The sequence below is a fragment of the Channa argus genome, unplaced genomic scaffold (assembly GCF_033026475.1).
Source record: "Channa argus isolate prfri unplaced genomic scaffold, Channa argus male v1.0 Contig016, whole genome shotgun sequence".
Classification (NCBI taxonomy): Eukaryota; Metazoa; Chordata; class Actinopteri; order Anabantiformes; family Channidae; genus Channa; species Channa argus.
This window is the reverse complement of record NW_027125235.1, coordinates 282,245-305,614: the sequence shown is the minus strand read 5'-3', so window position 1 is coordinate 305,614 and position 23,370 is coordinate 282,245. Positions and strand designations below refer to the sequence as shown.

At 55.3% G+C, this 23,370-nt stretch overlaps 46 non-coding genes across 46 annotated transcripts; all 46 read left to right on the top strand.

Annotated features, from left to right (window-relative positions):
• The first annotated feature begins 96 nt into the window (after positions 1-96).
• On the top strand, positions 97-287 carry LOC137113308 (U2 spliceosomal RNA). Its single transcript, XR_010912444.1, has one exon. It is a non-coding gene; the product is annotated as a U2 spliceosomal RNA (small nuclear RNA).
• A 550-nt stretch (positions 288-837) lies between these two features.
• LOC137113960 (U5 spliceosomal RNA) lies at positions 838-953 on the top strand. Its single transcript, XR_010913077.1, has one exon. It is a non-coding gene; the product is annotated as a U5 spliceosomal RNA (small nuclear RNA).
• A 181-nt stretch (positions 954-1,134) lies between these two features.
• LOC137114094 (U2 spliceosomal RNA) lies at positions 1,135-1,325 on the top strand. Its single transcript, XR_010913207.1, has one exon. It is a non-coding gene; the product is annotated as a U2 spliceosomal RNA (small nuclear RNA).
• Positions 1,326-1,878: 553 nt separating this feature from the next.
• Positions 1,879-1,994, top strand: LOC137113932 (U5 spliceosomal RNA). The gene has a single exon (XR_010913049.1). It is a non-coding gene; the product is annotated as a U5 spliceosomal RNA (small nuclear RNA).
• A 181-nt stretch (positions 1,995-2,175) lies between these two features.
• LOC137114155 (U2 spliceosomal RNA) lies at positions 2,176-2,366 on the top strand. Its single transcript, XR_010913267.1, has one exon. It is a non-coding gene; the product is annotated as a U2 spliceosomal RNA (small nuclear RNA).
• Positions 2,367-2,907: 541 nt separating this feature from the next.
• On the top strand, positions 2,908-3,023 carry LOC137113931 (U5 spliceosomal RNA). Its single transcript, XR_010913048.1, has one exon. It is a non-coding gene; the product is annotated as a U5 spliceosomal RNA (small nuclear RNA).
• Positions 3,024-3,204: 181 nt separating this feature from the next.
• LOC137114041 (U2 spliceosomal RNA) lies at positions 3,205-3,395 on the top strand. The gene has a single exon (XR_010913156.1). It is a non-coding gene; the product is annotated as a U2 spliceosomal RNA (small nuclear RNA).
• Positions 3,396-3,936: 541 nt separating this feature from the next.
• LOC137113930 (U5 spliceosomal RNA) lies at positions 3,937-4,052 on the top strand. The gene has a single exon (XR_010913047.1). It is a non-coding gene; the product is annotated as a U5 spliceosomal RNA (small nuclear RNA).
• A 181-nt stretch (positions 4,053-4,233) lies between these two features.
• LOC137113216 (U2 spliceosomal RNA) lies at positions 4,234-4,424 on the top strand. Its single transcript, XR_010912351.1, has one exon. It is a non-coding gene; the product is annotated as a U2 spliceosomal RNA (small nuclear RNA).
• A 541-nt stretch (positions 4,425-4,965) lies between these two features.
• On the top strand, positions 4,966-5,081 carry LOC137113929 (U5 spliceosomal RNA). The gene has a single exon (XR_010913046.1). It is a non-coding gene; the product is annotated as a U5 spliceosomal RNA (small nuclear RNA).
• Positions 5,082-5,262: 181 nt separating this feature from the next.
• Positions 5,263-5,453, top strand: LOC137114092 (U2 spliceosomal RNA). Its single transcript, XR_010913205.1, has one exon. It is a non-coding gene; the product is annotated as a U2 spliceosomal RNA (small nuclear RNA).
• A 74-nt stretch (positions 5,454-5,527) lies between these two features.
• On the top strand, positions 5,528-5,643 carry LOC137113766 (U5 spliceosomal RNA). Its single transcript, XR_010912887.1, has one exon. It is a non-coding gene; the product is annotated as a U5 spliceosomal RNA (small nuclear RNA).
• Positions 5,644-5,824: 181 nt separating this feature from the next.
• LOC137114305 (U2 spliceosomal RNA) lies at positions 5,825-6,015 on the top strand. Its single transcript, XR_010913412.1, has one exon. It is a non-coding gene; the product is annotated as a U2 spliceosomal RNA (small nuclear RNA).
• A 553-nt stretch (positions 6,016-6,568) lies between these two features.
• LOC137113545 (U5 spliceosomal RNA) lies at positions 6,569-6,684 on the top strand. The gene has a single exon (XR_010912672.1). It is a non-coding gene; the product is annotated as a U5 spliceosomal RNA (small nuclear RNA).
• A 181-nt stretch (positions 6,685-6,865) lies between these two features.
• LOC137113259 (U2 spliceosomal RNA) lies at positions 6,866-7,056 on the top strand. The gene has a single exon (XR_010912394.1). It is a non-coding gene; the product is annotated as a U2 spliceosomal RNA (small nuclear RNA).
• Positions 7,057-7,606: 550 nt separating this feature from the next.
• Positions 7,607-7,722, top strand: LOC137113813 (U5 spliceosomal RNA). The gene has a single exon (XR_010912935.1). It is a non-coding gene; the product is annotated as a U5 spliceosomal RNA (small nuclear RNA).
• Positions 7,723-7,903: 181 nt separating this feature from the next.
• LOC137114304 (U2 spliceosomal RNA) lies at positions 7,904-8,094 on the top strand. The gene has a single exon (XR_010913411.1). It is a non-coding gene; the product is annotated as a U2 spliceosomal RNA (small nuclear RNA).
• Positions 8,095-8,647: 553 nt separating this feature from the next.
• Positions 8,648-8,763, top strand: LOC137113544 (U5 spliceosomal RNA). The gene has a single exon (XR_010912671.1). It is a non-coding gene; the product is annotated as a U5 spliceosomal RNA (small nuclear RNA).
• Positions 8,764-8,944: 181 nt separating this feature from the next.
• LOC137114315 (U2 spliceosomal RNA) lies at positions 8,945-9,135 on the top strand. The gene has a single exon (XR_010913421.1). It is a non-coding gene; the product is annotated as a U2 spliceosomal RNA (small nuclear RNA).
• A 550-nt stretch (positions 9,136-9,685) lies between these two features.
• Positions 9,686-9,801, top strand: LOC137113542 (U5 spliceosomal RNA). Its single transcript, XR_010912669.1, has one exon. It is a non-coding gene; the product is annotated as a U5 spliceosomal RNA (small nuclear RNA).
• Positions 9,802-9,982: 181 nt separating this feature from the next.
• LOC137114394 (U2 spliceosomal RNA) lies at positions 9,983-10,173 on the top strand. Its single transcript, XR_010913495.1, has one exon. It is a non-coding gene; the product is annotated as a U2 spliceosomal RNA (small nuclear RNA).
• Positions 10,174-10,723: 550 nt separating this feature from the next.
• Positions 10,724-10,839, top strand: LOC137113765 (U5 spliceosomal RNA). The gene has a single exon (XR_010912886.1). It is a non-coding gene; the product is annotated as a U5 spliceosomal RNA (small nuclear RNA).
• Positions 10,840-11,020: 181 nt separating this feature from the next.
• Positions 11,021-11,213, top strand: LOC137114426 (U2 spliceosomal RNA). Its single transcript, XR_010913527.1, has one exon. It is a non-coding gene; the product is annotated as a U2 spliceosomal RNA (small nuclear RNA).
• A 551-nt stretch (positions 11,214-11,764) lies between these two features.
• On the top strand, positions 11,765-11,880 carry LOC137113541 (U5 spliceosomal RNA). Its single transcript, XR_010912668.1, has one exon. It is a non-coding gene; the product is annotated as a U5 spliceosomal RNA (small nuclear RNA).
• A 181-nt stretch (positions 11,881-12,061) lies between these two features.
• LOC137114314 (U2 spliceosomal RNA) lies at positions 12,062-12,252 on the top strand. Its single transcript, XR_010913420.1, has one exon. It is a non-coding gene; the product is annotated as a U2 spliceosomal RNA (small nuclear RNA).
• A 550-nt stretch (positions 12,253-12,802) lies between these two features.
• LOC137113540 (U5 spliceosomal RNA) lies at positions 12,803-12,918 on the top strand. Its single transcript, XR_010912667.1, has one exon. It is a non-coding gene; the product is annotated as a U5 spliceosomal RNA (small nuclear RNA).
• Positions 12,919-13,099: 181 nt separating this feature from the next.
• On the top strand, positions 13,100-13,290 carry LOC137114341 (U2 spliceosomal RNA). The gene has a single exon (XR_010913446.1). It is a non-coding gene; the product is annotated as a U2 spliceosomal RNA (small nuclear RNA).
• A 549-nt stretch (positions 13,291-13,839) lies between these two features.
• Positions 13,840-13,955, top strand: LOC137113539 (U5 spliceosomal RNA). Its single transcript, XR_010912666.1, has one exon. It is a non-coding gene; the product is annotated as a U5 spliceosomal RNA (small nuclear RNA).
• A 181-nt stretch (positions 13,956-14,136) lies between these two features.
• LOC137114312 (U2 spliceosomal RNA) lies at positions 14,137-14,327 on the top strand. Its single transcript, XR_010913418.1, has one exon. It is a non-coding gene; the product is annotated as a U2 spliceosomal RNA (small nuclear RNA).
• A 550-nt stretch (positions 14,328-14,877) lies between these two features.
• LOC137113538 (U5 spliceosomal RNA) lies at positions 14,878-14,993 on the top strand. Its single transcript, XR_010912665.1, has one exon. It is a non-coding gene; the product is annotated as a U5 spliceosomal RNA (small nuclear RNA).
• A 181-nt stretch (positions 14,994-15,174) lies between these two features.
• On the top strand, positions 15,175-15,365 carry LOC137114270 (U2 spliceosomal RNA). Its single transcript, XR_010913378.1, has one exon. It is a non-coding gene; the product is annotated as a U2 spliceosomal RNA (small nuclear RNA).
• Positions 15,366-15,917: 552 nt separating this feature from the next.
• LOC137113537 (U5 spliceosomal RNA) lies at positions 15,918-16,033 on the top strand. The gene has a single exon (XR_010912664.1). It is a non-coding gene; the product is annotated as a U5 spliceosomal RNA (small nuclear RNA).
• Positions 16,034-16,214: 181 nt separating this feature from the next.
• LOC137113305 (U2 spliceosomal RNA) lies at positions 16,215-16,405 on the top strand. Its single transcript, XR_010912441.1, has one exon. It is a non-coding gene; the product is annotated as a U2 spliceosomal RNA (small nuclear RNA).
• A 550-nt stretch (positions 16,406-16,955) lies between these two features.
• On the top strand, positions 16,956-17,071 carry LOC137113536 (U5 spliceosomal RNA). Its single transcript, XR_010912663.1, has one exon. It is a non-coding gene; the product is annotated as a U5 spliceosomal RNA (small nuclear RNA).
• A 181-nt stretch (positions 17,072-17,252) lies between these two features.
• LOC137114091 (U2 spliceosomal RNA) lies at positions 17,253-17,443 on the top strand. Its single transcript, XR_010913204.1, has one exon. It is a non-coding gene; the product is annotated as a U2 spliceosomal RNA (small nuclear RNA).
• Positions 17,444-17,994: 551 nt separating this feature from the next.
• Positions 17,995-18,110, top strand: LOC137113535 (U5 spliceosomal RNA). The gene has a single exon (XR_010912662.1). It is a non-coding gene; the product is annotated as a U5 spliceosomal RNA (small nuclear RNA).
• Positions 18,111-18,291: 181 nt separating this feature from the next.
• Positions 18,292-18,482, top strand: LOC137113290 (U2 spliceosomal RNA). The gene has a single exon (XR_010912426.1). It is a non-coding gene; the product is annotated as a U2 spliceosomal RNA (small nuclear RNA).
• Positions 18,483-19,033: 551 nt separating this feature from the next.
• LOC137113827 (U5 spliceosomal RNA) lies at positions 19,034-19,149 on the top strand. The gene has a single exon (XR_010912948.1). It is a non-coding gene; the product is annotated as a U5 spliceosomal RNA (small nuclear RNA).
• A 181-nt stretch (positions 19,150-19,330) lies between these two features.
• LOC137114269 (U2 spliceosomal RNA) lies at positions 19,331-19,521 on the top strand. Its single transcript, XR_010913377.1, has one exon. It is a non-coding gene; the product is annotated as a U2 spliceosomal RNA (small nuclear RNA).
• Positions 19,522-20,073: 552 nt separating this feature from the next.
• LOC137113534 (U5 spliceosomal RNA) lies at positions 20,074-20,189 on the top strand. Its single transcript, XR_010912661.1, has one exon. It is a non-coding gene; the product is annotated as a U5 spliceosomal RNA (small nuclear RNA).
• Positions 20,190-20,370: 181 nt separating this feature from the next.
• On the top strand, positions 20,371-20,561 carry LOC137113304 (U2 spliceosomal RNA). The gene has a single exon (XR_010912440.1). It is a non-coding gene; the product is annotated as a U2 spliceosomal RNA (small nuclear RNA).
• A 550-nt stretch (positions 20,562-21,111) lies between these two features.
• Positions 21,112-21,227, top strand: LOC137113533 (U5 spliceosomal RNA). The gene has a single exon (XR_010912660.1). It is a non-coding gene; the product is annotated as a U5 spliceosomal RNA (small nuclear RNA).
• Positions 21,228-21,408: 181 nt separating this feature from the next.
• LOC137114090 (U2 spliceosomal RNA) lies at positions 21,409-21,599 on the top strand. Its single transcript, XR_010913203.1, has one exon. It is a non-coding gene; the product is annotated as a U2 spliceosomal RNA (small nuclear RNA).
• Positions 21,600-22,150: 551 nt separating this feature from the next.
• Positions 22,151-22,266, top strand: LOC137113531 (U5 spliceosomal RNA). The gene has a single exon (XR_010912658.1). It is a non-coding gene; the product is annotated as a U5 spliceosomal RNA (small nuclear RNA).
• Positions 22,267-22,447: 181 nt separating this feature from the next.
• LOC137114329 (U2 spliceosomal RNA) lies at positions 22,448-22,638 on the top strand. Its single transcript, XR_010913435.1, has one exon. It is a non-coding gene; the product is annotated as a U2 spliceosomal RNA (small nuclear RNA).
• Positions 22,639-23,189: 551 nt separating this feature from the next.
• LOC137113826 (U5 spliceosomal RNA) lies at positions 23,190-23,305 on the top strand. Its single transcript, XR_010912947.1, has one exon. It is a non-coding gene; the product is annotated as a U5 spliceosomal RNA (small nuclear RNA).
• The last annotated feature ends 65 nt before the right edge of the window (positions 23,306-23,370 follow it).

Here is a 23,370-nt window from a genome sequence, read left to right as displayed (position 1 = left end):
CAGCAGCGGCCAGTGTTACGTCCAGTTAACAATACTGCACCGCGACACTTGAGAAGTGTCAGAGGAGGTTGGCTCAGGCAGCAAAGAGTTGGGGTCAACGCTTCTCGGCCTTTTGGCTAAGATAAAGTGTAGTATCTGTTCTTATCAGTTTAATATCTGATATGTCCTCTACACGGGGACAACTTATTAAACGGATTTTTAGAACCGGGAGATGAAAAAGGGGCTTGCTCCGTTCACTCTACGCATCGACCTGGCCTTGCAGTGCCGCTGGGAACGGTGCAGCCTTCTCTCCACCTGTGGACAAAAAAAAAAACTTGCTCAGCTTTTCAGGGCGTGAGCCAAATGGGACGGCCGCCGGGGGTCACGCTAAGTACCCCTGCCGACTTAGTGGCGGCTTCTCGGTAGGCTCCTTTGGTTTTTGTCTTCTTGCAATTACGCTTTGTCAGCCATGACAACTGGCCGAAAAGTGCAGCGCGCCACAGCAAGGTGTAGCAACAACAGGGCCCCCGTGCGCGTTCTGCATTTCCCCCTGCAGGCATAGGGGGCAACGTTTCCATCCCGCCACAGGGCCCGTTTACCGCTCCCCGCGTTGCCCGTCTCCTTTTCTCGCTCCTCGCTCAAGATCTGCAAGCAGCTGAGCGTTTGCTAGCCCGCCTGGAAAAGGCAGGATCTTAGTCTGTCCGCAATCTGATTGGCTTGGCCAAAGGGCCGGGGCGGCCTCAGGGAAATGGGAGCTGCCTGGGAATTGGAACGCCTCGCAAGCCGAGAAGGGGGTTCCGCGAAAGTGGTGAGTGGTGCGACGAGGGACCTCGGCCCCACACGAAGGCAGGAGCGTCCTTACTCTGGTTTCTCTTCATCACGCACAAGTCTTTTGCCTTTTACTAAACACTTCCGTGGAGAGGAATACCAATGAGTTAAATTCCATTTTTGGCAGGCTTTGCCTTCTGGCAGAGCCCTGTGAGTTTGTCAAACGTCAAAGCAGCTGTGTCCGTGGAGAGGTCGGCCTGTGCAAAGAGAGCACGGCCGTGGGTGGGTGCTCAGCAGCGGCCAGTGTTACGTCCAGTTAACAATACTGCACCGCGACACTTGAGAAGTGTCAGAGGAGGTTGGCTCAGGCAGCAAAGAGTGGGGGTCATCGCTTCTCGGCCTTTTGGCTAAGATCAAGTGTAGTATCTGTTCTTATCAGTTTAATATCTGATATGTCCTCTACACGGGGACAACTTATTAAACGGATTTTTAGAACCGGGAGCTGAAAAAGGGGCTTGCTCCGTTCACTCCACGCATCGACCTGGCCTTGCAGTGCCGCTGGGAACGGTGCAGCCTTCTCTCCACCTGTGGACAAAAAAAAAAAAAACTTGCTCAGCTTTTCAGGGCGTGAGCCAAATGGGACGGCCGCCGGGGGTCACGCTAAGTACCCCTGCCGACTTAGTGGCGGCTTCTCGGTAGGCTCCTTTGGTTTTTGTCTTCTTGCAATTACGCTTTGTCAGCCATGACAACTGGCCGAAAAGTGCAGCGCGCCACAGCAAGGTGTAGCAACAACACGGCCCCCGTGCGCGTTCTGCATTTCCCCCTGCAGGCATAGGGGGCAACGTTTCCATCCCGCCACAGGGCCCGTTTACCGCTCCCCGCGTTGCCCGTCTCCTTTTCTCGCTCCTCGCTCAAGATCTGCAAGCAGCTGAGCGTTTGCTAGCCCGCCTGGAAAAGGCAGGATCTTAGTCTGTCCGCAATCTGATTGGCTTGGCCAAAGGGCCGGGGCGGCCTCAGGGAAATGGGAGCTGCCTGGGAATTGGAACGCCTCGCAAGCCGAGAAGGGGGTTCCGCGAAGGTGGTGAGTGGTGCGACGAGGGACTTCGGCCCCACACGAAGGCAGGAGCGTCCTTACTCTGGTTTCTCTTCATCACGCACAAGTCTTTCGCCTTTTACTAAACACTTCCGTGGAGAGGAATACCAATGAGTTAAATTCCATTTTTGGCAGGCTTTGCCTTCTGGCAGAGCCCTGTGAGTTTGTCAAACGTCAAAGCAGCTGTGTCCGTGGAGAGGTCGGCCTGTGCAAAGAGAGCACGGCCGTGGGTGGGTGCTCAGCAGCGGCCAGTGTTACGTCCAGTTAACAATACTGCACCGCGACACTTGAGAAGTGTCAGAGGAGGTTGGCTCAGGCAGCAAAGAGTGGGGGTCATCGCTTCTCGGCCTTTTGGCTAAGATCAAGTGTAGTATCTGTTCTTATCAGTTTAATATCTGATATGTCCTCTACACGGGGACAACTTATTAAACTGATTTTTAGAACAGGGAGGTGAAAAAGGGGCTTGCTCCGTTCACTCCACGCATCGACCTGGCCTTGCAGTGCCGCTAGGAACGGTGCAGCCTTCTCTCCACCTGTGGACAAAAAAAAAAAACTTGCTCAGCTTTTCAGGGCGTGAGCCAAATGGGACGGCCGCCGGGGGTCACGCTAAGTACCCCTGCCGACTGAGTGGCGGCTTCTCGGTAGGCTCCTTTGGTTTTTGTCTTCTTGCAATTACGCTTTGTCAGCCATGACAACTGGCCGAAAAGTGCAGCAAGGTGTAGCAACAACAGGGCCCCCGTGCGCGTTCTGCATTTCCCCCTGCAGGCATAGGGGGCAACGTTTCCATCCCGCCACAGGGCCCTTTTACCGCTCCCCGCGTTGCCCGTCTCCTTTTCTCGCTCCTCGCTCAAGATCTGCAAGCAGCTGAGCGTTTGCTAGCCCGCCTGGAAAAGGCAGGATCTTAGTCTGTCCGCAATCTGATTGGCTTGGCCAAAGGGCCGGGGCGGCCTCAGGGAAATGGGAGCTGCCTGGGAATTGGAACGCCTCGCAAGCCGAGAAGGGGGTTCCGCGAAAGTGGTGAGTGGTGCGACGAGGGACTTCGGCCCCACACGAAGGCAGGAGCGTCCTTACTCTGGTTTCTCTTCATCACGCACAAGTCTTTCGCCTTTTACTAAACACTTCCGTGGAGAGGAATACCAATGAGTTAAATTCCATTTTTGGCAGGCTTTGCCTTCTGGCAGAGCCCTGTGAGTTTGTCAAACGTCAAAGCAGCTGTGTCCGTGGAGAGGTCGGCCTGTGCAAAGAGAGCACGGCCGTGGGTGGGTGCTCAGCAGCGGCCAGTGTTACGTCCAGTTAACAATACTGCACCGCGACACTTGAGAAGTGTCAGAGGAGGTTGGCTCAGGCAGCAAAGAGTGGGGGTCATCGCTTCTCGGCCTTTTGGCTAAGATCAAGTGTAGTATCTGTTCTTATCAGTTTAATATCTGATATGTCCTCTACACGGGGACAACTTATTAAACTGATTTTTAGAACAGGGAGGTGAAAAAGGGGCTTGCTCCGTTCACTCCACGCATCGACCTGGCCTTGCAGTGCCGCTAGGAACGGTGCAGCCTTCTCTCCACCTGTGGACAAAAAAAAAAAACTTGCTCAGCTTTTCAGGGCGTGAGCCAAATGGGACGGCCGCCGGGGGTCACGCTAAGTACCCCTGCCGACTGAGTGGCGGCTTCTCGGTAGGCTCCTTTGGTTTTTGTCTTCTTGCAATTACGCTTTGTCAGCCATGACAACTGGCCGAAAAGTGCAGCAAGGTGTAGCAACAACAGGGCCCCCGTGCGCGTTCTGCATTTCCCCCTGCAGGCATAGGGGGCAACGTTTCCATCCCGCCACAGGGCCCTTTTACCGCTCCCCGCGTTGCCCGTCTCCTTTTCTCGCTCCTCGCTCAAGATCTGCAAGCAGCTGAGCGTTTGCTAGCCCGCCTGGAAAAGGCAGGATCTTAGTCTGTCCGCAATCTGATTGGCTTGGCCAAAGGGCCGGGGCGGCCTCAGGGAAATGGGAGCTGCCTGGGAATTGGAACGCCTCGCAAGCCGAGAAGGGGGTTCCGCGAAAGTGGTGAGTGGTGCGACGAGGGACTTCGGCCCCACACGAAGGCAGGAGCGTCCTTACTCTGGTTTCTCTTCATCACGCACAAGTCTTTCGCCTTTTACTAAACACTTCCGTGGAGAGGAATACCAATGAGTTAAATTCCATTTTTGGCAGGCTTTGCCTTCTGGCAGAGCCCTGTGAGTTTGTCAAACGTCAAAGCAGCTGTGTCCGTGGAGAGGTCGGCCTGTGCAAAGAGAGCACGGCCGTGGGTGGGTGCTCAGCAGCGGCCAGTGTTACGTCCAGTTAACAATACTGCACCGCGACACTTGAGAAGTGTCAGAGGAGGTTGGCTCAGGCAGCAAAGAGTGGGGGTCATCGCTTCTCGGCCTTTTGGCTAAGATCAAGTGTAGTATCTGTTCTTATCAGTTTAATATCTGATATGTCCTCTACACGGGGACAACTTATTAAACTGATTTTTAGAACAGGGAGGTGAAAAAGGGGCTTGCTCCGTTCACTCCACGCATCGACCTGGCCTTGCAGTGCCGCTAGGAACGGTGCAGCCTTCTCTCCACCTGTGGACAAAAAAAAAAAACTTGCTCAGCTTTTCAGGGCGTGAGCCAAATGGGACGGCCGCCGGGGGTCACGCTAAGTACCCCTGCCGACTGAGTGGCGGCTTCTCGGTAGGCTCCTTTGGTTTTTGTCTTCTTGCAATTACGCTTTGTCAGCCATGACAACTGGCCGAAAAGTGCAGCAAGGTGTAGCAACAACAGGGCCCCCGTGCGCGTTCTGCATTTCCCCCTGCAGGCATAGGGGGCAACGTTTCCATCCCGCCACAGGGCCCGTTTACCGCTCCCCGCGTTGCCCGTCTCCTTTTCTCGCTCCTCGCTCAAGATCTGCAAGCAGCTGAGCGTTTGCTAGCCCGCCTGGAAAAGGCAGGATCTTAGTCTGTCCGCAATCTGATTGGCTTGGCCAAAGGGCCGGGGCGGCCTCAGGGAAATGGGAGCTGCCTGGGAATTGGAACGCCTCGCAAGCCGAGAAGGGGGTTCCGCGAAAGTGGTGAGTGGTGCGACGAGGGACTTCGGCCCCACACGAAGGCAGGAGCGTCCTTACTCTGGTTTCTCTTCATCACGCACAAGTCTTTCGCCTTTTACTAAACACTTCCGTGGAGAGGAATACCAATGAGTTAAATTCCATTTTTGGCAGGCTTTGCCTTCTGGCAGAGCCCTGTGAGTTTGTCAAACGTCAAAGCAGCTGTGTCCGTGGAGAGGTCGGCCTGTGCAAAGAGAGCACGGCCGTGGGTGGGTGCTCAGCAGCGGCCAGTGTTACGTCCAGTTAACAATACTGCACCGCGACACTTGAGAAGTGTCAGAGGAGGTTGGCTCAGGCAGCAAAGAGTGGGGGTCATCGCTTCTCGGCCTTTTGGCTAAGATCAAGTGTAGTATCTGTTCTTATCAGTTTAATATCTGATATGTCCTCTACACGGGGACAACTTATTAAACGGATTTTTAGAACCGGGAGCTGAAAAAGGGGCTTGCTCCGTTCACTCCACGCATCGACCTGGCCTTGCAGTGCCGCTGGGAACGGTGCAGCCTTCTCTCCACCTGTGGACAAAAAAAAAAACTTGCTCAGCTTTACAGGGCGTGAGCCAAATGGGACGGCCGCCGGGGGTCACTCTGGTTTCTCTTCATCACGCACAAGTCTTTCGCCTTTTACTAAAGACTTCCGTGGAGAGGAATACCAATGAGTTAAATTCCATTTTTGGCAGGCTTTGCCTTCTGGCAGAGCCCTGTGAGTTTGTCAAACGTCAAAGCAGCTGTGTCCGTGGAGAGGTCGGCCTGTGCAAAGAGAGCACGGCCGTGGGTGGGTGCTCAGCAGCGGCCAGTGTTACGTCCAGTTAACAATACTGCACCGCGACACTTGAGAAGTGTCAGAGGAGGTTGGCTCAGGCAGCAAAGAGTGGGGGTCATCGCTTCTCGGCCTTTTGGCTGAGATCAAGTGTAGTATCTGTTCTTATCAGTTTAATATCTGATATGTCCTCTACACGGGGACAACTTATTAAACGGATTTTTAGAACCGGGAGCTGAAAAAGGGGCTTGCTCCGTTCACTCCACGCATCGACCTGGCCTTGCAGTGCCGCTGGGAACGGTGCAGCCTTCTCTCCACCTGTGGACAAAAAAAAAAAAAACTTGCTCAGCTTTTCAGGGCGTGAGCCAAATGGGACGGCCGCCGGGGGTCACGCTAAGTACCCCTGCCGACTTAGTGGCGGCTTCTCGGTAGGCTCCTTTGGTTTTTGTCTTCTTGCAATTACGCTTTGTCAGCCATGACAACTGGCCGAAAAGTGCAGCGCGCCACAGCAAGGTGTAGCAACAACAGGGCCCCCGTGCGCGTTCTGCATTTCCCCCTGCAGGCATAGGGGGCAACGTTTCCATCCCGCCACAGGGCCCGTTTACCGCTCCCCGCGTTGCCCGTCTCCTTTTCTCGCTCCTCGCTCAAGATCTGCAAGCAGCTGAGCGTTTGCTAGCCCGCCTGGAAAAGGCAGGATCTTAGTCTGTCCGCAATCTGATTGGCTCGGCCAAAGGGCCGGGGCGGCCTCAGGGAAATGGGAGCTGCCTGGGAATTGGAACGCCTCGCAAGCCGAGAAGGGGGTTCCGCGAAGGTGGTGAGTGGTGCGACGAGCGACTTCGGCCCCACACGAAGGCAGGAGCGTCCTTACTCTGGTTTCTCTTCATCACGCACAAGTCTTTCGCCTTTTACTAAAGACTTCCGTGGAGAGGAATACCAATGAGTTAAATTCCATTTTTGGCAGGCTTTGCCTTCTGGCAGAGCCCTGTGAGTTTGTCAAACGTCAAAGCAGCTGTGTCCGTGGAGAGGTCGGCCTGTGCAAAGAGAGCACGGCCGTGGGTGGGTGCTCAGCAGCGGCCAGTGTTACGTCCAGTTAACAATACTGCACCGCGACACTTGAGAAGTGTCAGAGGAGGTTGGCTCAGGCAGCAAAGAGTTGGGGTCAACGCTTCTCGGCCTTTTGGCTAAGATCAAGTGTAGTATCTGTTCTTATCAGTTTAATATCTGATATGTCCTCTACACGGGGACAACTTATTAAACGGATTTTTAGAACCGGGAGGTGAAAAAGGGGCTTGCTCCGTTCACTCTACGCATCGACCTGGCCTTGCAGTGCCGCTGGGAACGGTGCAGCCTTCTCTCCACCTGTGGACAAAAAAAAAAACTTGCTCAGCTTTTCAGGGCGTGAGCCAAATGGGACGGCCGCCAGGGGTCACGCTAAGTACCCCTGCCGACTTAGTGGCGGCTTCTCGGTAGGCTCCTTTGGTTTTTGTCTTCTTGCAATTACGCTTTGTCAGCCATGACAACTGGCCGAAAAGTGCAGCGCGCCACAACAAGGTGTAGCAACAACAGGGCCCCCGTGCGCGTTCTGCATTTCCCCCTGCAGGCATAGGGGGCAACGTTTCCATCCCGCCACAGGGCCCGTTTACCGCTCCCCGCGTTGCCCGTCTCCTTTTCTCGCTCCTCGCTCAAGATCTGCAAGCAGCTGAGCGTTTGCTAGCCCGCCTGGAAAACGCAGGATCTTAGTCTGTCCGCAATCTGATTGGCTCGGCCAAAGGGCCGGGGCGGCCTCAGGGAAATGGGAGCTGCCTGGGAATTGGAACGCCTCGCAAGCCGAGAAGGGGGTTCCGCGAAGGTGGTGAGTGGTGCGACGAGGGACTTCGGCCCCACACGAAGGCAGGAGCGTCCTTACTCTGGTTTCTCTTCATCACGCACAAGTCTTTCGCCTTTTACTAAAGACTTCCGTGGAGAGGAATACCAATGAGTTAAATTCCATTTTTGGCAGGCTTTGCCTTCTGGTAGAGCCCTGTGAGTTTGTCAAACGTCAAAGCAGCTGTGTCCGTGGAGAGGTCGGCCTGTGCAAAGAGAGCACGGCCGTGGGTGGGTGCTCAGCAGCGGCCAGTGTTACGTCCAGTTAACAATACTGCACCGCGACACTTGAGAAGTGTCAGAGGAGGTTGGCTCAGGCAGCAAAGAGTGGGGGTCATCGCTTCTCGGCCTTTTGGCTGAGATCAAGTGTAGTATCTGTTCTTATCAGTTTAATATCTGATATGTCCTCTACACGGGGACAACTTATTAAACGGATTTTTAGAACCGGGAGCTGAAAAAGGGGCTTGCTCCGTTCACTCCACGCATCGACCTGGCCTTGCAGTGCCGCTGGGAACGGTGCAGCCTTCTCTCCACCTGTGGACAAAAAAAAAAAAAACTTGCTCAGCTTTTCAGGGCGTGAGCCAAATGGGACGGCCGCCGGGGGTCACGCTAAGTACCCCTGCCGACTTAGTGGCGGCTTCTCGGTAGGCTCCTTTAGTTTTTGTCTTCTTGCAATTACGCTTTGTCAGCCATGACAACTGGCCGAAAAGTGCAGCGCGCCACAGCAAGGTGTAGCAACAACAGGGCCCCCGTGCGCGTTCTGCATTTCCCCCTGCAGGCATAGGGGGCAACGTTTCCATCCCGCCACAGGGCCCGTTTACCGCTCCCCGCGTTGCCCGTCTCCTTTTCTCGCTCCTCGCTCAAGATCTGCAAGCAGCTGAGCGTTTGCTAGCCCGCCTGGAAAAGGCAGGATCTTAGTCTGTCCGCAATCTGATTGGCTCGGCCAAAGGGCCGGGGCGGCCTCAGGGAAATGGGAGCTGCCTGGGAATTGGAACGCCTCGCAAGCCGAGAAGGGGGTTCCGCGAAGGTGGTGAGTGGTGCGACGAGGGACTTCGGCCCCACACGAAGGCAGGAGCGTCCTTACTCTGGTTTCTCTTCATCACGCACAAGTCTTTCGCCTTTTACTAAAGACTTCCGTGGAGAGGAATACCAATGAGTTAAATTCCATTTTTGGCAGGCTTTGCCTTCTGGCAGAGCCCTGTGAGTTTGTCAAACGTCAAAGCAGCTGTTTCCGTGGAGAGGTCGGCCTGTGCAAAGAGAGCACGGCCGTGGGTGGGTGCTCAGCAGCGGCCAGTGTTACGTCCAGTTAACAATACTGCACCGCGACACTTGAGAAGTGTCAGAGGAGGTTGGCTCAGGCAGCAAAGAGTTGGGGTCAACGCTTCTCGGCCTTTTGGCTAAGATCAAGTGTAGTATCTGTTCTTATCAGTTTAATATCTGATATGTCCTCTACACGGGGACAACTTATTAAACGGATTTTTAGAACCGGGAGGTGAAAAAGGGGCTTGCTCCGTTCACTCCACGCATCGACCTGGCCTTGCAGTGCCGCTGGGAACGGTGCAGCCTTCTCTCCACCTGTGGACAAAAAAAAAAACTTGCTCAGCTTTTCAGGGCGTGAGCCAAATGGGACGGCCGCCGGGGGTCACGCTAAGTACCCCTGCCGACTTAGTGGCGGCTTCTCGGTAGGCTCCTTTGGTTTTTGTCTTCTTGCAATTACGCTTTGTCAGCCATGACAACTGTCCGAAAAGTGCAGCGCGCCACAGCAAGGTGTAGCAACAACAGGGCCCCCGTGCGCGTTCTGCATTTCCCCCTGCAGGCATAGGGGGCAACGTTTCCATCCCGCCACAGGGCCCGTTTACCGCTCCCCGCGTTGCCCGTCTCCTTTTCTCGCTCCTCGCTCAAGATCTGCAAGCAGCTGAGCGTTTGCTAGCCCGCCTGGAAAAGGCAGGATCTTAGTCTGTCCGCAATCTGATTGGCTCGGCCAAAGGGCCGGGGCGGCCTCAGGGAAATGGGAGCTGCCTGGGAATTGGAACGCCTCGCAAGCCGAGAAGGGGGTTCCGCGAAGGTGGTGAGTGGTGCGACGAGGGACTTCGGCCCCACACGAAGGCAGGAGCGTCCTTACTCTGGTTTCTCTTCATCACGCACAAGTCTTTCGCCTTTTACTAAAGACTTCCGTGGAGAGGAATACCAATGAGTTAAATTCCATTTTTGGCAGGCTTTGCCTTCTGGCAGAGCCCTGTGAGTTTGTCAAACGTCAAAGCAGCTGTGTCCGTGGAGAGGTCGGCCTGTGCAAAGAGAGCACGGCCGTGGGTGGGTGCTCAGCAGCGGCCAGTGTTACGTCCAGTTAACAATACTGCACCGCGACACTTGAGAAGTGTCAGAGGAGGTTGGCTCAGGCAGCAAAGAGTTGGGGTCAACGCTTCTCGGCCTTTTGGCTAAGATCAAGTGTAGTATCTGTTCTTATCAGTTTAATATCTGATATGTCCTCTACACGGGGACAACTTATTAAACGGATTTTTAGAACCGGGAGGTGAAAAAGGGGCTTGCTCCGTTCACTCCACGTATCGACCTGGCCTTGCAGTGCCGCTGGGAACGGTGCAGCCTTCTCTCCACCTGTGGACAAAAAAAAAAACTTGCTCAGCTTTTCAGGGCGTGAGCCAAATGGGACGGCCGCCGGGGGTCACGCTAAGTACCCCTGCCGACTTAGTGGCGGCTTCTCGGTAGGCTCCTTTGGTTTTTGTCTTCTTGCAATTACGCTTTGTCAGCCATGACAACTGGCCGAAAAGTGCAGCGCGCCACAGCAAGGTGTAGCAACAGCAGGGCCCCCGTGCGCGTTCTGCATTTCCCCCTGCAGGCATAGGGGGCAACGTTTCCATCCCGCCACAGGGCCCGTTTACCGCTCCCCGCGTTGCCCGTCTCCTTTTCTCGCTCCTCGCTCAAGATCTGCAAGCAGCTGAGCGTTTGCTAGCCCGCCTGGAAAAGGCAGGATCTTAGTCTGTCCGCAATCTGATTGGCTCGGCCAAAGGGCCGGGGCGGCCTCAGGGAAATGGGAGCTGCCTGGGAATTGGAACGCCTCGCAAGCCGAGAAGGGGGTTCCGCGAAGGTGGTGAGTGGTGCGACGAGGGACTTCGGCCCCACACGAAGGCAGGAGCGTCCTTACTCTGGTTTCTCTTCATCACGCACAAGTCTTTTGCCTTTTACTAAAGACTTCCGTGGAGAGGAATACCAATGAGTTAAATTCCATTTTTGGCAGGCTTTGCCTTCTGGCAGAGCCCTGTGAGTTTGTCAAACGTCAAAGCAGCTGTGTCCGTGGAGAGGTCGGCCTGTGCAAAGAGAGCACGGCCGTGGGTGGGTGCTCAGCAGCGGCCAGTGTTACGTCCAGTTAACAATACTGCACCGCGACACTTGAGAAGTGTCAGAGGAGGTTGGCTCAGGCAGCAAAGAGTTGGGGTCAACGCTTCTCGGCCTTTTGGCTAAGATCAAGTGTAGTATCTGTTCTTATCAGTTTAATATCTGATATGTCCTCTACACGGGGACAACTTATTAAACGGATTTTTAGAACCGGGAGCTGAAAAAAAGGGGCTTGCTCCGTTCACTCCACGCATCGACCTGGCCTTGCAGTGCCGCTGGGAACGGTGCAGCCTTCTCTCCACCTGTGGACAAAAAAAAAAAACTTGCTCAGCTTTTCAGGGGGTGAGCCAAATGGGACGGCCGCCGGGGGTCACGCTAAGTACCCCTGCCGACTTAGTGGCGGCTTCTCGGTAGGCTCCTTTGGTTTTTGTCTTCTTGCAATTACGCTTTGTCAGCCATGACAACTGGCCGAAAAGTGCAGCGCGCCACAGCAAGGTGTAGCAACAACAGGGCCCCCGTGCGCGTTCTGCATTTCCCCCTGCAGGCATAGGGGGCAACGTTTCCATCCCGCCACAGGGCCCGTTTACCGCTCCCCGCGTTGCCCGTCTCCTTTTCTCGCTCCTCGCTCAAGATCTGCAAGCAGCTGAGCGTTTGCTAGCCCGCCTGGAAAAGGCAGGATCTTAGTCTGTCCGCAATCTGATTGGCTCGGCCAAAGGGCCGGGGCGGCCTCAGGGAAATGGGAGCTGCCTGGGAATTGGAACGCCTCGCAAGCCGAGAAGGGGGTTCCGCGAAGGTGGTGAGTGGTGCGACGAGGGACTTCGGCCCCACACGAAGGCAGGAGCGTCCTTACTCTGGTTTCTCTTCATCACGCACAAGTCTTTCGCCTTTTACTAAAGACTTCCGTGGAGAGGAATACCAATGAGTTAAATTCCATTTTTGGCAGGCTTTGCCTTCTGGCAGAGCCCTGTGAGTTTGTCAAACGTCAAAGCAGCTGTGTCCGTGGAGAGGTCGGCCTGTGCAAAGAGAGCACGGCCGTGGGTGGGTGCTCAGCAGCGGCCAGTGTTACGTCCAGTTAACAATACTGCACCGCGACACTTGAGAAGTGTCAGAGGAGGTTGGCTCAGGCAGCAAAGAGTTAGGGTCAACGCTTCTCGGCCTTTTGGCTAAGATCAAGTGTAGTATCTGTTCTTATCAGTTTAATATCTGATATGTCCTCTACACGGGGACAACTTATTAAACGGATTTTTAGAACCGGGAGGTGAAAAAGGGGCTTGCTCCGTTCACTCCACGCATCGACCTGGCCTTGCAGTGCCGCTGGGAACGGTGCAGCCTTCTCTCCACCTGTGGACAAAAAAAAAAACTTGCTCAGCTTTTCAGGGCGTGAGCCAAATGGGACGGCCGCCGGGGGTCACGCTAAGTACCCCTGCCGACTTAATGGCGGCTTCTCGGTAGGCTCCTATGGTTTTTGTCTTCTTGCAATTACGCTTTGTCAGCCATGACAACTGGCCGAAAAGTGCAGCGCGCCACAGCAAGGTGTAGCAACAACAGGGCCCCCGTGCGCGTTCTGCATTTCCCCCTGCAGGCATAGGGGGCAACGTTTCCATCCCGCCACAGGGCCCGTTTACCGCTCCCCGCGTTGCCCGTCTCCTTTTCTCGCTCCTCGCTCAAGATCTGCAAGCAGCTGAGCGTTTGCTAGCCCGCCTGGAAAAGGCAGGATCTTAGTCTGTCCGCAATCTGATTGGCTCGGCCAAAGGGCCGGGGTGGCCTCAGGGAAATGGGAGCTGCCTGGGAATTGGAACGCCTCGCAAGCCGAGAAGGGGGTTCCGCGAAGGTGGTGAGTGGTGCGACGAGGGACTTCGGCCCCACACGAAGGCAGGAGCGTCCTTACTCTGGTTTCTCTTCATCACGCACAAGTCTTTCGCCTTTTACTAAAGACTTCCGTGGAGAGGAATACCAATGAGTTAAATTCCATTTTTGGCAGGCTTTGCCTTCTGGCAGAGCCCTGTGAGTTTGTCAAACGTCAAAGCAGCTGTGTCCGTGGAGAGGTCGGCCTGTGCAAAGAGAGCACGGCCGTGGGTGGGTGCTCAGCAGCGGCCAGTGTTACGTCCAGTTAACAATACTGCACCGCGACACTTGAGAAGTGTCAGAGGAGGTTGGCTCAGGCAGCAAAGAGTTGGGGTCAACGCTTCTCGGCCTTTTGGCTAAGATCAAGTGTAGTATCTGTTCTTATCAGTTTAATATCTGATATGTCCTCTACACGGGGACAACTTATTAAAAGGATTTTTAGAACCGGGAGGTGAAAAAGGGGCTTGCTCCGTTCACTCCACGCATCGACCTGGCCTTGCAGTGCCGCTGGGAACGGTGCAGCCTTCTCTCCACCTGTGGACAAAAAAAAAACTTGCTCAGCTTTTCAGGGCGTGAGCCAAATGGGACGGCCGCCGGGGGTCACGCTAAGTACCCCTGCCGACTTAGTGGCGGCTTCTCGGTAGGCTCCTTTGGTTTTCGTCTTCTTGCAATTACGCTTTGTCAACCATGACAACTGGCCGAAAAGTGCAGCGCGCCACAGCAAGGTGTAGCAACAACAGGGCCCCCGTGCGCGTTCTGCATTTCCCCCTGCAGGCATAGGGGGCAACGTTTCCATCCCGCCACAGGGCCCGTTTACCGCTCCCCGCGTTGCCCGTCTCCTTTTCTCGCTCCTCGCTCAAGATCTGCAAGCAGCTGAGCGTTTGCTAGCCCGCCTGGAAAAGGCAGGATCTTAGTCTGTCCGCAATCTGATTGGCTCGGCCAAAGGGCCGGGGCGGCCTCAGGGAAATGGGAGCTGCCTGGGAATTGGAACGCCTCGCAAGCCGAGAAGGGGGTTCCGCGAAGGTGGTGAGTGGTGCGACGAGGGACTTCGGCCCCACACGAAGGCAGGAGCGTCCTTACTCTGGTTTCTCTTCATCACGCACAAGTCTTTCGCCTTTTACTAAAGACTTCCGTGGAGAGGAATACCAATGAGTTAAATTCCATTTTTGGCAGGCTTTGCCTTCTGGCAGAGCCCTGTGAGTTTGTCAAACGTCAAAGCAGCTGTGTCCGTGGAGAGGTCGGCCTGTGCAAAGACAGCACGGCCGTGGGTGGGTGCTCAGCAGCGGCCAGTGTTACGTCCAGTTAACAATACTGCACCGCGACACTTGAGAAGTGTCAGAGGAGGTTGGCTCAGGCAGCAAAGAGTTGGGGTCAACGCTTCTCGGCCTTTTGGCTAAGATCAAGTGTAGTATCTGTTCTTATCAGTTTAATATCTGATATGTCCTCTACACGGGGACAACTTATTAAACGGATTTTTAGAACCGGGAGGTGAAAAAGGGGCTTGCTCCGTTCACTCCACGCATCGACCTGGCCTTGCAGTGCCGCTGGGAACGGTGCAGCCTTCTCTCCACCTGTGGACAAAAAAAAAAACTTGCTCAGCTTTTCAGGGCGTGAGCCAAATGGGACGGCCGCCGGGGGTCACGCTAAGTACCCCTGCCGACTTAGTGGCGGCTTCTCGGTAGGCTCCTTTGGTTTTTGTCTTCTTGCAATTACGCTTTGTCAGCCATGACAACTGGCCGAAAAGTGCAGCGCGCCACAGCAAGGTGTAGCAACAACAGGGCCCCCGTGCGCGTTCTGCATTTCCCCCTGCAGGCATAGGGGGCAACGTTTCCATCCCGCCACAGGGCCCGTTTACCGCTCCCCGCGTTGCCCGTCTCCTTTTCTCGCTCCTCGCTCAAGATCTGCAAGCAGCTGAGCGTTTGCTAGCCCGCCTGGAAAAGGCAGGATCTTAGTCTGTCCGCAATCTGATTGGCTTGGCCAAAGGGCCGGGGCGGCCTCAGGGAAATGGGAGCTGCCTGGGAATTGGAACGCCTCGCAAGCCGAGAAGGGGGTTCCGCGAAGGTGGTGAGTGGTGCGACGAGGGACTTCGGCCCCACACGAAGGCAGGAGCGTCCTTACTCTGGTTTCTCTTCATCACGCACAAGTCTTTCGCCTTTTACTAAAGACTTCCGTGGAGAGGAATACCAATGAGTTAAATTCCATTTTTGGCAGGCTTTGCCTTCTGGCAGAGCCCTGTGAGTTTGTCAAACGTCAAAGCAGCTGTGTCCGTGGAGAGGTCGGCCTGTGCAAAGAGAGCACGGCCGTGGGTGGGTGCTCAGCAGCGGCCAGTGTTACGTCCAGTTAACAATACTGCACCGCGACACTTGAGAAGTGTCAGAGGAGGTTGGCTCAGGCAGCAAAGAGTGGGGGTCATCGCTTCTCGGCCTTTTGGCTAAGATCAAGTGTAGTATCTGTTCTTATCAGTTTAATATCTGATATGTCCTCTACACGGGGACAACTTATTAAGCGGATTTTTAGAACCGGGAGCTGAAAAAGGGGCTTGCTCCGTTCACTCCACGCATCGACCTGGCCTTGCAGTGCCGCTGGGAACGGTGCAGCCTTCTCTCCACCTGTGGACAAAAAAAAAAAAACTTGCTCAGCTTTTCAGGGCGTGAGCCAAATGGGACGGCCGCCGGGGGTCACGCTAAGTACCCCTGCCGACTTAGTGGCGGCTTCTCGGTAGGCTCCTTTAGTTTTTGTCTTCTTGCAATTACGCTTTGTCAGCCATGACAACTGGCCGAAAAGTGCAGCGCGCCACAGCAAGGTGTAGCAACAACAGGGCCCCCGTGCGCGTTCTGCATTTCCCCCTGCAGGCATAGGGGGCAACGTTTCCATCCCGCCACAGGGCCCGTTTACCGCTCCCCGCGTTGCCCGTCTCCTTTTCTCGCTCCTCGCTCAAGATCTGCAAGCAGCTGAGCGTTTGCTAGCCCGCCTGGAAAAGGCAGGATCTTAGTCTGTCCGCAATCTGATTGGCTCGGCCAAAGGGCCGGGGCGGCCTCAGGGAAATGGGAGCTGCCTGGGAATTGGAACGCCTCGCAAGCCGAGAAGGGGGTTCCGCGAAGGTGGTGAGTGGTGCGACGAGGGACTTCGGCCCCACACGAAGGCAGGAGCGTCCTTACTCTGGTTTCTCTTCATCACGCACAAGTCTTTCGCCTTTTACTAAAGACTTCCGTGGAGAGGAATACCAATGAGTTAAATTCCATTTTTGGCAGGCTTTGCCTTCTGGCAGAGCCCTGTGAGTTTGTCAAACGTCAAAGCAGCTGTGTCCGTGGAGAGGTCGGCCTGTGCAAAGAGAGCACGGCCGTGGGTGGGTGCTCAGCAGCGGCCAGTGTTACGTCCAGTTAACAATACTGCACCGCGACACTTGAGAAGTGTCAGAGGAGGTTGGCTCAGGCAGCAAAGAGTTGGGGTCAACGCTTCTCGGCCTTTTGGCTAAGATCAAGTGTAGTATCTGTTCTTATCAGTTTAATATCTGATATGTCCTCTACACGGGGACAACTTATTCAACGGATTTTTAGAACCGGGAGGTGAAAAAGGGGCTTGCTCCGTTCACTCTACGCATCGACCTGGCCTTGCAGTGCCGCTGGGAACGGTGCAGCCTTCTCTCCACCTGTGGACAAAAAAAAAAACTTGCTCAGCTTTTCAGGGCGTGAGCCAAATGGGACGGCCGCCGGGGGTCACGCTAAGTACCCCTGCCGACTTAGTGGCGGCTTCTCGGTAGGCTCCTTTGGTTTTTGTCTTCTTGCAATTACGCTTTGTCAGCCATGACAACTGGCCGAAAAGTGCAGCGCGCCACAGCAAGGTGTAGCAACAACAGGGCCCCCGTGCGCGTTCTGCATTTCCCCCTGCAGGCATAGGGGGCAACGTTTCCATCCCGCCACAGGGCCCGTTTACCGCTCCCCGCGTTGCCCGTCTCCTTTTCTCGCTCCTCGCTCAAGATCTGCAAGCAGCTGAGCGTTTGCTAGCCCGCCTGGAAAAGGCAGGATCTTAGTCTGTCCGCAATCTGATTGGCTCGGCCAAAGGGCCGGGGCGGCCTCAGGGAAATGGGAGCTGCCTGGGAATTGGAACGCCTCGCAAGCCGAGAAGGGGGTTCCGCGAAGGTGGTGAGTGGTGCGACGAGGGACTTCGGCCCCACACGAAGGCAGGAGCGTCCTTACTCTGGTTTCTCTTCATCACGCACAAGTCTTTCGCCTTTTACTAAAGACTTCCGTGGAGAGGAATACCAATGAGTTAAATTCCATTTTTGGCAGGCTTTGCCTTCTGGCAGAGCCCTGTGAGTTTGTCAAACGTCAAAGCAGCTGTGTCCGTGGAGAGGTCGGCCTGTGCAAAGAGAGCACGGCCGTGGGTGGGTGCTCAGCAGCGGCCAGTGTTACGTCCAGTTAACAATACTGCACCGCGACACTTGAGAAGTGTCAGAGGAGGTTGGCTCAGGCAGCAAAGAGTGGGGGTCATCGCTTCTCGGCCTTTTGGCTAAGATCAAGTGTAGTATCTGTTCTTATCAGTTTAATATCTGATATGTCCTCTACACGGGGACAACTTATTAAACGGATTTTTAGAACCGGGAGCTGAAAAAGGGGCTTGCTCCGTTCACTCCACGCATCGACCTGGCCTTGCAGTGCCGCTGGGAACGGTGCAGCCTTCTCTCCACCTGTGGACAAAAAAAAAAAACTTGCTCAGCTTTTCAGGGCGTGAGCCAAATGGGACGGCCGCCGGGGGTCACGCTAAGTACCCCTGCCGACTTAGTGGCGGCTTCTCGGTAGGCTCCTTTGGTTTTTGTCTTCTTGCAATTACGCTTTGTCAGCCATGACAACTGGCCGAAAAGTGCAGCGCACCACAGCAAGGTGTAGCAACAACAGGGCCCCCGTGCGCGTTCTGCATTTCCCCCTGCAGGCATAGGGGGCAACGTTTCCATCCCGCCACAGGGCCCGTTTACCGCTCCCCGCGTTGCCCGTCTCCTTTTCTCGCTCCTCGCTCAAGATCTGCAAGCAGCTGAGCGTTTGCTAGCCCGCCTGGAAAAGGCAGGATCTTAGTCTGTCCGCAATCTGATTGGCTCGGCCAAAGGGCCGGGGCGGCCTCAGGGAAATGGGAGCTGCCTGGGAATTGGAACGCCTCGCAAGCCGAGAAGGGGGTTCCGCGAAGGTGGTGAGTGGTGCGACGAGGGACTTCGGCCCCACACGAAGGCAGGAGCGTCCTTACTCTGGTTTCTCTTCATCACGCACAAGTCTTTCGCCTTTTACTAAAGACTTCCGTGGAGAGGAATACCAATGAGTTAAATTCCATTTTTGGCAGGCTTTGCCTTCTGGCAGAGCCCTGTGAGTTTGTCAAACGTCAGAGCAGCTGTGTCCGTGGAGAGGTCGGCCTGTGCAAAGAGAGCACGGCCGTGGGTGGGTGCTCAGCAGCGGCCAGTGTTACGTCCAGTTAACAATACTGCACCGCGACACTTGAGAAGTGTCAGAGGAGGTTGGCTCAGGCAGCAAAGAGTTGGGGTCAACGCTTCTCGGCCTTTTGGCTAAGATCAAGTGTAGTATCTGTTCTTATCAGTTTAATATCTGATATGTTCTCTACACGGGGACAACTTATTAAACGGATTCTTAGAACCGGGAGCTGAAAAAGGGGCTTGCTCCGTTCACTCCACGCATCGACCTGGCCTTGCAGTGCCGCTGGGAACGGTGCAGCCTTCTCTCCACCTGTGGACAAAAAAAAAAAACTTGCTCAGCTTTTCAGGGCGTGAGCCAAATGGGACGGCCGCCGGGGGTCACGCTAAGTACCCCTGCCGACTTAGTGGCGGCTTCTCGGTAGGCTCCTTTGGTTTTTGTCTTCTTGCAATTACGCTTTGTCAGCCATGACAACTGGCCGAAAAGTGCAGCGCGCCACAGCAAGGTGTAGCAACAACAGGGCCCCCGTGCGCGTTCTGCATTTCCCCCTGCAGGCATAGGGGGCAACGTTTCCATCCCGCCACAAGGCCCGTTTACCGCTCCCCGCGTTGCCCGTCTCCTTTTCTCGCTCCTCGCTCAAGATCTGCAAGCAGCTGAGCGTTTACTAGCCCGCCTGGAAAAGGCAGGATCTTAGTCTGTCCGCAATCTGATTGGCTTGGCCAAAGGGCCGGGGCGGCCTCAGGGAAATGGGAGCTGCCTGGGAATTGGAACGCCTCGCAAGCCGAGAAGGGGGTTCCGCGAAGGTGGTGAGTGGTGCGACGAGGGACTTCGGCCCCACACGAAGGCAGGAGTGTCCTTACTCTGGTTTCTCTTCATCACGCACAGGTCTTTCGCCTTTTACTAAAGACTTCCGTGGAGAGGAATACCAATGAGTTAAATTCCATTTTTGGCAGGCTTTGCCTTCTGGCAGAGCCCTGTGAGTTTGTCAAACGTCAAAGCAGCTGTGTCCGTGGAGAGGTCGGCCTGTGCAAAGAGAGCACGGCCGTGGGTGGGTGCTCAGCAGCGGCCAGTGTTACGTCCAGTTAACAATACTGCACCGCGACACTTGAGAAGTGTCAGAGGAGGTTGGCTCAGGCAGCAAAGAGTGGGGGTCATCGCTTCTCGGCCTTTTGGCTAAGATCAAGTGTAGTATCTGTTCTTATCAGTTTAATATCTGATATGTCCTCTACACGGGGACAACTTATTAAGCGGATTTTTAGAACCGGGAGCTGAAAAAGGGGCTTGCTCCGTTCACTCCACGCATCGACCTGGCCTTGCAGTGCCGCTGGGAACGGTGCAGCCTTCTCTCCACCTGTGGACAAAAAAAAAAAAACTTGCTCAGCTTTTCAGGGCGTGAGCCAAATGGGACGGCCGCCGGGGGTCACGCTAAGTACCCCTGCCGACTTAGTGGCGGCTTCTCGGTAGGCTCCTTTAGTTTTTGTCTTCTTGCAATTACGCTTTGTCAGCCATGACAACTGGCCGAAAAGTGCAGCGCGCCACAGCAAGGTGTAGCAACAACAGGGCCCCCGTGCGCGTTCTGCATTTCCCCCTGCAGGCATAGGGGGCAACGTTTCCATCCCGCCACAGGGCCCGTTTACCGCTCCCCGCGTTGCCCGTCTCCTTTTCTCGCTCCTCGCTCAAGATCTGCAAGCAGCTGAGCGTTTGCTAGCCCGCCTGGAAAAGGCAGGATCTTAGTCTGTCCGCAATCTGATTGGCTCGGCCAAAGGGCCGGGGCGGCCTCAGGGAAATGGGAGCTGCCTGGGAATTGGAACGCCTCGCAAGCCGAGAAGGGGGTTCCGCGAAGGTGGTGAGTGGTGCGACGAGGGACTTCGGCCCCACACGAAGGCAGGAGCGTCCTTACTCTGGTTTCTCTTCATCACGCACAAGTCTTTCGCCTTTTACTAAAGACTTCCGTGGAGAGGAATACCAATGAGTTAAATTCCATTTTTGGCAGGCTTTGCCTTCTGGCAGAGCCCTGTGAGTTTGTCAAACGTCAAAGCAGCTGTGTCCGTGGAGAGGTCGGCCTGTGCAAAGAGAGCACGGCCGTGGGTGGGTGCTCAGCAGCGGCCAGTGTTACGTCCAGTTAACAATACTGCACCGCGACACTTGAGAAGTGTCAGAGGAGGTTGGCTCAGGCAGCAAAGAGTTGGGGTCAACGCTTCTCGGCCTTTTGGCTAAGATCAAGTGTAGTATCTGTTCTTATCAGTTTAATATCTGATATGTCCTCTACACGGGGACAACTTATTCAACGGATTTTTAGAACCGGGAGGTGAAAAAGGGGCTTGCTCCGTTCACTCTACGCATCGACCTGGCCTTGCAGTGCCGCTGGGAACGGTGCAGCCTTCTCTCCACCTGTGGACAAAAAAAAAAACTTGCTCAGCTTTTCAGGGCGTGAGCCAAATGGGACGGCCGCCGGGGGTCACGCTAAGTACCCCTGCCGACTTAGTGGCGGCTTCTCGGTAGGCTCCTTTGGTTTTTGTCTTCTTGCAATTACGCTTTGTCAGCCATGACAACTGGCCGAAAAGTGCAGCGCGCCACAGCAAGGTGTAGCAACAACAGGGCCCCCGTGCGCGTTCTGCATTTCCCCCTGCAGGCATAGGGGGCAACGTTTCCATCCCGCCACAGGGCCCGTTTACCGCTCCCCGCGTTGCCCGTCTCCTTTTCTCGCTCCTTGCTCAAGATCTGCAAGCAGCTGAGCGTTTGCTAGCCCGCCTGGAAAAGGCAGGATCTTAGTCTGTCCGCAATCTGATTGGCTCGGCCAAAGGGCCGGGGCGGCCTCAGGGAAATGGGAGCTGCCTGGGAATTGGAACGCCTCGCAAGCCGAGAAGGGGGTTCCGCGAAGGTGGTGAGTGGTGCGACGAGGGACTTCGGCCCCACACGAAGGCAGGAGCGTCCTTACTCTGGTTTCTCTTCATCACGCACAAGTCTTTCGCCTTTTACTAAAGACTTCCGTGGAGAGGAATACCAATGAGTTAAATTCCATTTTTGGCAGGCTTTGCCTTCTGGCAGAGCCCTGTGAGTTTGTCAAACGTCAAAGCAGCTGTGTCCGTGGAGAGGTCGGCCTGTGCAAAGAGAGCACGGCCGTGGGTGGGTGCTCAGCAGCGGCCAGTGTTACGTCCAGTTAACAATACTGCACCGCGACACTTGAGAAGTGTCAGAGGAGGTTGGCTCAGGCAGCAAAGAGTGGGGGTCATCGCTTCTCGGCCTTTTGGCTAAGATCAAGTGTAGTATCTGTTCTTATCAGTTTAATATCTGATATGTCCTCTACACGGGGACAACTTATTAAACGGATTTTTAGAACCGGGAGCTGAAAAAGGGGCTTGCTCCGTTCACTCCACGCATCGACCTGGCCTTGCAGTGCCGCTGGGAACGGTGCAGCCTTCTCTCCACCTGTGGACAAAAAAAAAAAACTTGCTCAGCTTTTCAGGGCGTGAGCCAAATGGGACGGCCGCCGGGGGTCACGCTAAGTACCCCTGCCGACTTAGTGGCGGCTTCTCGGTAGGCTCCTTTGGTTTTTGTCTTCTTGCAATTACGCTTTGTCAGCCATGACAACTGGCCGAAAAGTGCAGCGCGCCACAGCAAGGTGTAGCAACAACAGGGCCCCCGTGCGCGTTCTGCATTTCCCCCTGCAGGCATAGGGGGCAACGTTTCCATCCCGCCACAGGGCCCGTTTACCGCTCCCCGCGTTGCCCGTCTCCTTTTCTCGCTCCTCGCTCAAGATCTGCAAGCAGCTGAGCGTTTGCTAGCCCGCCTGGAAAAGGCAGGATCTTAGTCTGTCCGCAATCTGATTGGCTCGGCCAAAGGGCCGGGGCGGCCTCAGGGAAATGGGAGCTGCCTGGGAATTGGAACGCCTCGCAAGCCGAGAAGGGGGTTCCGCGAAGGTGGTGAGTGGTGCGACGAGGGACTTCGGCCCCACACGAAGGCAGGAGCGTCCTTACTCTGGTTTCTCTTCATCACGCACAAGTCTTTCGCCTTTTACTAAAGACTTCCGTGGAGAGGAATACCAATGAGTTAAATTCCATTTTTGGCAGGCTTTGCCTTCTGGCAGAGCCCTGTGAGTTTGTCAAACGTCAGAGCAGCTGTGTCCGTGGAGAGGTCGGCCTGTGCAAAGAGAGCACGGCCGTGGGTGGGTGCTCAGCAGCGGCCAGTGTTACGTCCAGTTAACAATACTGCACCGCGACACTTGAGAAGTGTCAGAGGAGGTTGGCTCAGGCAGCAAAGAGTTGGGGTCAACGCTTCTCGGCCTTTTGGCTAAGATCAAGTGTAGTATCTGTTCTTATCAGTTTAATATCTGATATGTCCTCTACACGGGGACAACTTATTAAACGGATTTTTAGAACCGGGAGCTGAAAAAGGGGCTTGCTCCGTTCACTCCACGCATCGACCTGGCCTTGCAGTGCCGCTGGGAACGGTGCAGCCTTCTCTCCACCTGTGGACAAAAAAAAAAAACTTGCTCAGCTTTTCAGGGCGTGAGCCAAATGGGACGGCCGCCGGGGGTCACGCTAAGTACCCCTGCCGACTTAGTGGCGGCTTCTCGGTAGGCTCCTTTGGTTTTTGTCTTCTTGCAATTACGCTTTGTCAGCCATGACAACTGGCCGAAAAGTGCAGCGCGCCACAGCAAGGTGTAGCAACAACAGGGCCCCCGTGCGCGTTCTGCATTTCCCCCTGCAGGCATAGGGGGCAACGTTTCCATCCCGCCACAAGGCCCGTTTACCGCTCCCCGCGTTGCCCGTCTCCTTTTCTCGCTCCTCGCTCAAGATCTGCAAGCAGCTGAGCGTTTACTAGCCCGCCTGGAAAAGGCAGGATCTTAGTCTGTCCGCAATCTGATTGGCTTGGCCAAAGGGCCGGGGCGGCCTCAGGGAAATGGGAGCTGCCTGGGAATTGGAACGCCTCGCAAGCCGAGAAGGGGGTTCCGCGAAGGTGGTGAGTGGTGCGACGAGGGACTTCGGCCCCACACGAAGGCAGGAGTGTCCTTACTCTGGTTTCTCTTCATCACGCACAGGTCTTTCGCCTTTTACTAAAGACTTCCGTGGAGAGGAATACCAATGAGTTAAATTCCATTTTTGGCAGGCTTTGCCTTCTGGCAGAGCCCTGTGAGTTTGTCAAACGTCAAAGCAGCTGTGTCCGTGGAGAGGTCGGCCTGTGCAAAGAGAG